The 10,132-nt window shown below is 34.8% G+C and overlaps 1 non-coding gene and 1 pseudogene across 1 annotated transcript; one reads left to right on the top strand and one right to left on the bottom strand.

Moving 5' to 3' along the window:
• Positions 1-423: 423 nt before the first annotated feature.
• On the top strand, positions 424-1,671 carry LOC18613418 (putative galacturonosyltransferase-like 4 pseudogene; annotated as a pseudogene).
• Positions 1,672-5,287: 3,616 nt separating this feature from the next.
• Positions 5,288-5,383, bottom strand: LOC148764775 (small nucleolar RNA snoR8a). Its single transcript, XR_016024357.1, has one exon. It is a non-coding gene; the product is annotated as a small nucleolar RNA snoR8a (small nucleolar RNA).
• Between the last annotated feature and the right edge of the window lie 4,749 nt (positions 5,384-10,132).

Here is a 10,132-nt window from a genome sequence, read left to right as displayed (position 1 = left end):
ATTAACTTTTACTAAAATTCACATACTGAAAGAAAAGATTTTTATTTTGTATTAATTGCTGTAGTATATAAAGTAAGCCATTTTCCCCATTGGCACCATCCTTATTTGATCTTAGATTATATTTTTGATAACATGCCAGACAAGCAGGCTTTCATTATTTGGAAACATATGTTTTACTTTGACTAACTGACTTAAAAAGCAGCACAAAAATGCAAACAACTTCAATGTGTACACTAAAATGTCCTGTTTTTCTCTTTTCATTAAAGTTAGGAATAGAATATGAGAACCCAAAGTGGAAGGTGCACAGAAACATATACAGAAATGGAAAATAGGTTTTTGGTTTCATTTTATTACACTGGACCAAGTTTTTGTTTTACATTTTCAGTTCTTCCTTCCTATATTGTCCTTCCGAGGATTCTTCTCGTCCTCGCAATTCTCTACCAACCTCTCTCCTTCCCATCTCTTAATAAAATGAAAACAACAATTTTCAATCATTAGTTCCTTCTAACCTCCCCTAAACCTTCTCTTAACCAGCCTTTGTCAAAATGGCTGCCATTCTCTCTCCTCTTCTACCCTAATCCCATCCCCACCGTACCCTCTTCAAAACCTCCCATTGAAGGCAGGATGGCCTCTCTCCCCCTCCTCGGCCTCCTGTCTCTCATTCTCACCGCCACCGCCGCCACCGCCACCACCACCTCTGCCACTGGAATCCGCCATGGCATTATCCGAAAACCTTCTTCGGATGTCCCCGTATTCAGAGAGGCCCCAGCATTCCGCAATGGGGATATTTGCGGGTCTAATGCCTCGGACAGAATCCACATTGCCATGACACTGGATGCAAACTACCTCAGGGGCACCATGGCTGCTGTTCTCTCCATCCTGCAGCATTCAACGTGCCCGGAAAACGTGGAGTTTCATTTCCTGTGGGGAAAGTACGAGCCTGAAGTGCTTGTGAGCATCAACTCAACCTTCCCTTACCTCAACTTCAGGGTTTACCGCTTTGACCCCAACCGTGTTCGTGACAAGATATCAAAATCTATTCGCCAAGCACTGGACCAACCTTTGAACTATGCCAGGATTTATCTAGCTGATATACTGCCAGCAGACGTTAGGCGTGTTTTGTACTTGGATTCCGACCTTGTTGTGGTGGACGATATTTTGAAACTCTGGGAAGTTGATTTAGAAGGAAAAGTATTGGCCGCACCAGAATATTGTCATGCAAATTTTACAAAATATTTCACGGACTTGTTCTGGTCAGACAAGGGTTTGGCTAGTACTTTTGAAGGAAGACATCCATGTTATTTCAACACTGGGGTTATGGTGGTGGATGTTGATAAGTGGAGGCAGGGTGGGTATACACAGAAAGTAGAGGAGTGGATGGCTGTGCAAAAGCAGAAGAGGATATACACCTTGGGTTCATTGCCACCTTTTTTGTTGGTGTTAGCTGGGAATATAAAAGCTGTTAATCACAGGTGGAACCAGCATGGATTAGGGGGTGATAACCTTGAGGGTAGGTGTAGGAGTTTGCATCCTGGGCCTATTAGTTTGCTGCATTGGAGTGGGAAAGGGAAGCCTTGGTTGAGGCTGGACTCAAGGAAGCCTTGCGTTGTTGATCATCTTTGGGCACCATATGATCTTTACAATTCATCAATTCAGTCTTTGGAAGAATAAGGAGGGGGAGGGGAGGGGAGGGGAGGGGAAGGGGAGGGGGGGGGGGGGGGGGGGGGGGGGGGGGGGTGGGGTGGGGGTGGCGCGCGCTGGGAGAAACTGGTAGAGGGGACTTTCCCTTCTCAGAGGAGTTAGAAGTGCGACAAGCGGTAAGAAATAAAAAAAAAAAAAGTTGGCAATTAATTTCTTTTAATATTTTGTTTGGTTCTTAATTAGAATATATGAATATTGGAAGGAGGGGGAGAAGAATATTAATAGATACATCCCGAAAAATAATTGCTGCACGCATGTCCTTAACTTTTCATTCTGCCATATATTCCGAGAACCATGACTTTGAAGTCTCAAAAGAAATAAGAAGAAAGGAAATTTTACGGAACTACTTTGTTTTGATGTGAAGTTGTACAAGAAAAGACCATTGTAGAAAGTTTTTTGTTCTGACAAAGAAGGGGAAAGAGAGGGGTTTGTGCATGAACCTGTTGCGCTAATTAACTACAATAATATGGTTCCTAGAAGCATACTTCAAATTAAAAGGATTATTGTGTTACAGAGGATGGATGAAGTATACGATGATTTTAGATTTAGACAGGAAGACCCTCTATCAGACTAATTTCCATGTATCTCTGAAAAGCTTTGCAGTGTAATATTTACCTTCAAACACCGTGTAGTGGGCTATTCCGTTCATAAGTTGCCCCAACAATGTGTTGTTCTATATATTTCATTTTGTTTTTACTTTTAGGTATTTTGTATGTTCGCTTCTGCTGCTGTGCACGCCTGCCCCTTCCTTTAGCAGCTCATTAGTTCTTAAAATCTATTCACAAACTAACTCAATTATCAAGAATATTGATCGTCATGGCTTTTGGAATATGATGGTTATCAGTAAAATCTGGCATTTCAATCTCTAGCAAATTGCCAGATAGCTGAAAATAGATGCATTGCATATGTATACTAAGTTGATATTGAACTCTTATTCTAAGCATTTGATCTTGACGATACAAATATCAAAATTAAGCTATTTCACATTTGAGCACGCTGGGCGCATGCCTCATCAATTTTTGTTAGGGAACAAAGAGAGTGTATTTAAACTATAAGCCAGAGGCTCTGCCTATATTACCTTATGAACTAAGATTCTTCGGGCTCCATCCGGCTGACGTTTCTGCTCATTCTTGCCCTTGTATTCTGAATAAATGTTTCAGAAACTTCATTAATATTCAAGCCCAAACCTGTAAGTATTGGTTTTGAGACATCAGGTTGTTTTGTTGTTGGCAATTTTGGACTAGGAAATTTATTGCCCGCCTTCTTTTTCTTGTCTTCCTGACCGGCACTATCAGTTATAGAAATAATGATATTTGGGCCTGTTGAACCTTTATCTCGAATACGTACTTCATTTTCCCCATGGACTTGGGGTTTAGTAGTGCCAACTAAAGTACCATTTAGCAGTGGGATCTCCTTCTTCCCCGGCGAGCAAGTGAATTCGTTCCCCTTCTCCATTGCTTTGTCATCTTTCGCTGCCACATGGTCGGACCAACCAAGCTTGTCAACAGGAGTCCCAGAGTCCAGCTCTTCTGTTAGCTTGAAGCGAATCTGAATTGCAGAATCCGGATCATCCTCGAGCTTCGAGTTTACGCTTTCCTCTCCGCTTTGTTCGTCATGGCCGATGAGTGGTTCTTGCACCCCATTCCTTGCATATTCATCTTGTGGCCCTTGATTGCTCGAGCCTTGGGGAAGAGGGTGGCCCCAGGTTAAGCGTCCCAGGCCTCTGCCAATGAGGCTGCTCAAGATGAAGTTGAAGAGCCTGTGGCAAAACCCAAGACGCTGAAAGTCCTTTTCCTTTCGGATCTGCATGACGTGAATGAAAGACTCAGCCAGAGAGAAAGAAGTAACGCAGCTGGATGGCGAAAATGTTGAGCATGAGAGCTGTTATTTGAACATGTGTCTTACCTTGCTTGGATGATTCTATACTTGGGATTTGGGGTATCAAAAAGAAAGAATGTGATTTCCATGGATGGCTGGAAGCATTCTTCTCTCGTCTAATCCCAAAATATTTCTTATTTCTTCACCTGCTTTAGTGAAAAGCAAATACAGCTTGCAAGAACAAGCCAATTTACTGGATTCCTGGAAGTGGAATTCTACTTTGCTTGAAGTTAATATATTCCTAAACAGCAACAAGAATCACCGAGCGAACCCGCAAATCAGTTAGCCTGGTGATTGGTGGGTGTAGCAGAAATGAATTAAGATAACATGTAATGTGAGGCTTTTAAGCAGACGCTTTTATCACAAGAGGGCTATAAAATATTCCTTATACACCCCATGTAAACACAGCTATGGAATAAAGCTGATTGAAACTTTGATTTTAGGTGCAGATTAAGAATCTTTTCCCTGGCCCTACAAGCTGTGTGAAAACCAGGAAAACTCAAGAACAAAGAAAGGGAAAGTTGTGAACTGAATATTCTATCACTTCTTTGAAAAAATGTTCAGGTACAAATATTTATACTGAAAGTTACTTAGGCGGGAAATGAAAACTGCCGTTAATATCTAATTAACTATGATCCAAAGATCTCTCCCATTCTTATACTCTTTAATTTTATTTAATTTAATTCGTATATTCAAAATTAAAATAATTTTTTTTTAATTTTGAGAATTACGTCAATTTAGTTACTTTTCCTAAAGGTATCTAATTTTATTTTTAAAGAATGATATCAACGCTAACGTGTCACATTTTGATAACCTAGTGTTTGAGATAATGAAATGGTATGTCACATGGCACTATATGATGATGTGACAGTGCTGACATGGCACTGACATGCCACGTGACAAATCAAAAAATTTTCAAAAAAAAATTATATCACGTCATAGAGACTAAATTAAACAAAATTGAGATGTTAATGAACTAAATTGATAAAAAATATTTGAAAAGTACAAATCTTTAAGTATATTATTAATATACTTATTAATAAGCTAAATATTTAAGTGTAAAAGATTTATAGTGTTAAAAAAATATATAAATATTTTTTTACTTGATTATTTGATTCTAGAATATGTAAATTAGTTTATCTTTTTTACAAAAATTAAGTTTAAATTCTCCTTTTATAAAAAAAAAATTTAAAACAATTTCATACCTAAAGTCAAATTAAGATGAATAACTTGCATTACGTTAAAATAAAATAAAATAAAATAATTAAATATGTTGATTAATTACAACTTTCACAATTTACAAATACAAGTTCTTTTGAAATTATTTAACTCTTACCTAATTTACTTTTTATTTAAATTTACTCAAATTAGAAAAATAAGTTGATTTAGTTACAACTTTCACAATTTACAAATACACATTCTTTTGCAATTATTCAACTCTTACCCAATTTACCTTTTTATTTAAATTTACTCAAAATTTCTTATAAAATGATTTTATTTAAATTCAAATGCTACAATCAAATTTTGGTAAATTTAAATATAAATTATTAATTTAGATCTACGAAAAATAGTACAAATATTTACAATTATATTTAACTTTATCAACCATAAATGCAGTCTTTAATCTTAAAAATTTTAACTTAGAAAATATAACTTGAAATATTAAACCAAATAAAAACATAAAAAATAAATAAATAATTGGAAGAGTGGAGCTCAGATTTTATGGCTGTAATAAGAGATTTATCATGTCCAAATTAAGCAAATTAAAACGAAGAATTATTTTTATAATCATCACTAATTCCATATCTATGTTCTTCATTTTTTAAGAAAGAAAAAACTAAATTAACATATTTTGCTAATTTGACTTTAACTCAAGTTAAAAACTAAGTTAAATAAATTTCAAATTTTTATACTATTATAAATAGAAGAAAAAAATTTATTTGGTCATTTTATATTATTTTATGCTAACGTAATATAAGTTATTCATCTAAATTTGACTTCAGGTATGAAATTCTTTTAAAAAAATTTTTCATAGAAGGAGTATTCAAACTTAATTTTTGTAAAAAATATAAATTAATTTACATATTCTAGAATCAAATAATCAAGTAAGGAAATGTTTATATATATTTTTTAACATCATAAATCTTTTACACTTAAATATTTGGCTTATTAATAAGGATATCAATAATCTACTTAAAGATTTGTATTTTTCAAATTTTTTTTAATTTAGTCCATCAACATCTTAATTTTGTTCAATTTACTCTCTTTATTATATATTTTTGCTCAATTTAATCCCTATGACGTGGTAGGTTTTTTTTTGAAAATTTTGTGATCTGCCACGTGGCATTGACATGTTAGCATGTCAATGCCACATGGCATTGCCACATCATCACTTGCATGCCATGTGGCATACCACGCCATCATCTCAACTCCACGTTGTAACGACCCACTCACACTGTCGTTTCCGGCACACAGGTCATATAAATAAACCTACACAACCCGGTTAGCCTTTTTAAGCATTTTATTTCACCTGTATTTATTTCCTCACATTTTCATTACTATTTTAACTAAATTTGTCAATCATCAATGTCATTGTCTCATCCATAATTCACATCGAAATAATAATAACCAAGTAATAGTTCAAAGCAATTTGATGGCATAACTCCACTTTTTTAATTTACAATATTTAAAGATCTTAGTCTCAAAATAATTCTAAACAAGTTATTTATTACAACTTTAAAATGACTAGACAACCAGACAGTGGAGCGATGTGAAGAAAGCTAAGAGATGCCATTATCTACACAGTTGCAAAAGGATTCCTTGCCAACAATGTCCCCAAATCTCTATTTATCTGCACATTAAATCATGTGGGTGAGTCTCACAGACTCAGTGATCATCGGCTTCATGAGCAAACGGGGAAGGGAAACAAACATGAAGATGGAATATTTATAAATCCAAGAGTAAGCTTTGAAAACATACTCTATTAAACTGAGAGATTTTTTATACCTTGCAAGTCTTAAGAATAATGAATCACAAGTAAATACATATGAAAATGGTTTTATTTAGAATGCTAGAATATCTTTCAACTTCGATATTCAGTTAAGAGTAAATCCAATGACAAGTGTAGAATGAAGAGTCTCAAACATAAAAATACGAAATAACTAGTCACCAATGAATACGTAAATTTCACTTGCCATTCAATGATAAATTTTCAGTGTTAATGCCATGTAATGTATAATAAAAATTAACAAGTAAGCATCATCTTCGGATAGGTTTAGTATAGCCTTTAGGCTTACTCTTTCAGACATCATCACCTACTCGTGGGAATTGCCCACGCCACCATATATAAATTGAGGCTTCAAGTCCCCTTTTACCTACTAGTGGGAATTGCCCACCCCACCTAATGCGAATCGAGGCTTCAGGTCCCCCTTTACCTACTCATGGGAACTGCCCACACCACCTAATATGAATCGGGGCTTCAGGTCCCTTTTTACAATCAAATATCGATAATCAACAATCACTATTTTGTGCACAAAGACCACACTTAACCTGGTGTAGTAGTAGGTCTTACCCCGGAGTATCTCAATCATGTTAAAATAAAAATAATTACAATTTAATGCATTTGCAAAACATGATAAATCAAAAACAATATAATCATAAATTGAATGTTATGCATAATTTATTTCAAGGCATGGCATATCTATTAAATCAGCATGTTAAGTGAAATCGATAATTTTTTTATCAAATCCCATGAATCAAGTAATGGCCATTGGCCCAAATATCACACAAGCTTGCAAGGTATTATTTTGAAGCGAAAAGCTAGACAAAGGTTTGTTTCCCCGTAATTAAAAGCATGTAGATATATACTTATGTGTAATATAGAGAAAAAAACAGATTTAAAATTCTTGATTGCAATCACAAACAACCTAGGACTTTCTACCAACTCATGATTTTTACAATTTCATCAACTATCAAATACAACATATAAAATATATATTTATAGGGATATAGTTTTGAAATTTAGCGCTCACTCGCCTCAATTGGTGGGATTTCTCACCAATATTTATCCTTTGAGCCTTAGCTTAATTTAGTTTTAATTTTGCCACAAAGTTCAGCATTTTTCAAACTAGCATCATCATCCTAGCCTTCATGGGTTCAAAGCCTCAGGATAGTGTATTTTAATTTATCTGAGCTTTGTTGATTTAAATTTTTTTTCCAACTCAATTATTCTCTTCAAAACTTCACAAATTTGCCTTTGGTTCACAACCACAATTTTGGTAGAATTTCCAGCAATCAAAGTGCCATTTCAACAGTCCCTAACAACCCATATTTGGCAATCATCAATATGTTTTTTTTTTTCTAAAATTAAGTACTTAATACACAAAGGCAGTAGAAATTGTACTCAATGTTCAATTAAATTTTTATTTCTCAAACTTTGCAGCAACATTCAAACATCACATTGTAAATCCATACTATCAAGGCTTCTCCACTCAACTTATGGCCAATTAATATAAATCACCCAGAGATATGCCCAAGCACTCACCGTAGTTGGATGATTTAGCCCTTCAAAACTAAACTTTCAACATCATTCAACCCTCAATGTCAAATTTGCCATAAAGATTAAATGATTATTACCTACTTGAATTTATAAATAAACAGCCCAAACATGAAATCTCGTACCATACGTTCAGCTTTTAGCTTCAGGATAGAGTTTAGAAAGCTTTATCTCCTTAAAAAACGTGGTGGTTTAAACTCTCATGGTGTGGGCTCTTTCCTTCAAGTTTCCAAGGAAACAGAAATTCTTTCAACGCCTTCCATTTCCTTAATAATTTCTCTCTTACTTCCTCCTGGTTTTTGAACAAATGTGTGGTTTTAACAAAGCTCTAACACTTACCAAAATCTTCAAAGCTTGGGTTCAAAGGAGACAGCTGATGCCAAGTCTGGTAGAAAAATGAAAAGAAAGCCATTCAATGCACTTTCAAGGCAGACGGGATTACCCAAGTCTAAAACTCTTTGCATTAGTCAATTTCTATGCCTCCATCCTGCAGACTTCTTTGTATCATCACATGGTGGAGGACCCATATGTCCCCCACTAACCCATATTTGTTGGTTTAAATAAGCTTCTAATGAGTATTAACCCATGGTTTTACGCTTTAGTCCACTTTCACCGATAAAATTTCTAGTTTTCTCTTTACGACATTTAGTTAACCTTGCAAATGGTTTATTTGTACAAAGGCTCTCCTACTTCAACTAATCTAAGTTGCCTTTTATTATTTGTGTTATTATATATTATTAAAATATTATTTTACTTATCATGTCACCACCTTCAATTTTACATATATCTTCTTACATTCCAACACTCATAATTCACCTTAATTAGCAAAATAATTTTCATTAGATTAACATCCTAGGGGTGGGATGTTACACACATCATCAAAATGTGACACATCAGCATTGACGTCATCCTTGAATTGCAAAATTGGATGTCGTTAGGAGGAGGGATTAAATTGACGCAATTCCCAAAATCAAGGGACTAAATTGCTTCAATTTTGAGTGTAGAGACTAAATTGAATAAAATTGAAAGTACAGGGACTTGAGGGGTCTTTTGACCAATTAACTATCCTAGTCAGCTAACAAACTATTAACTATAGGTAACAGTAACGCTTAATAGTAACTTGTTAAAGTACTCATTCCATGGTTACTTAGATTAAACCGTACATTAAAGCTCTTCAAGGTATACGGTGCGTTTTCTCCTTTGCTGCAAAGTTTTCTTCTTCATCAGCTCTTCCTTAATCAGCTCATTTGTTACTTAAACCCAAATTTCAGCTTTCACCTAACACTCCCCCTCAAGGTGAATTATGAATGTTATGAACATTCAGCTTGCCTAACAATTGATGGAATCGTTTAGGTTGCAGTGCTTTAGTAAACAAGTCTGCCAATTGTAACTCAATTGGAATAAGCATTGGTCCAATAACTCTTGCTAAAACCTTTTCAAGCACAAAGTGACAATCCATTTCAACGTGCTTGGTGTTAAGGATAATACTAGACGTTATCTATTATTATAATCTAATTTCTATACTTATCATCTTAGTTTTATCTAGATACTTAGTTTTATCAATTAGTTTTACATTGTTGTATATATATGTATACTCTTGTCAATCAATAAAATAAAACACTTTCAAATCTCTACATGACATTAGACCTTTATCACCATGAGATTTATTCTTTAAACCTCTACCTCTCTTTTCTTTACTCTTACAACTGCTCATTACACATTTTCTATCAAACTCATTACCAAAAACTACCTGGTTTAGAAAACATAATTTTTGCCTCTCTTAAAGTATCAAAATCTTAATGGCCTTATTGATGGAACCTTTCGTAAACCAATCAAGATTATTCTTTCTCCCACCATACCCCAAGAAGAAATTCTCAATCTCGAATATCAATCTTAGTTTCAAAAAGACCAAATGCTTCTTTATTGGCTGTTATCTTCTTTAACTGAAGAAATCGTTCCCTACGTGATTGGGTTATCCTTTTTTTCTGTTGTTTGGCA

Source organism: Theobroma cacao, chromosome 1 (assembly GCF_053813885.1).
Source record: "Theobroma cacao isolate CCN51 chromosome 1, ASM5381388v1, whole genome shotgun sequence".
Classification (NCBI taxonomy): Eukaryota; Viridiplantae; Streptophyta; class Magnoliopsida; order Malvales; family Malvaceae; genus Theobroma; species Theobroma cacao.
The sequence above is the reverse complement of the archived record's forward strand: the minus strand, read 5'-3'. Positions and strand labels throughout refer to the sequence as shown.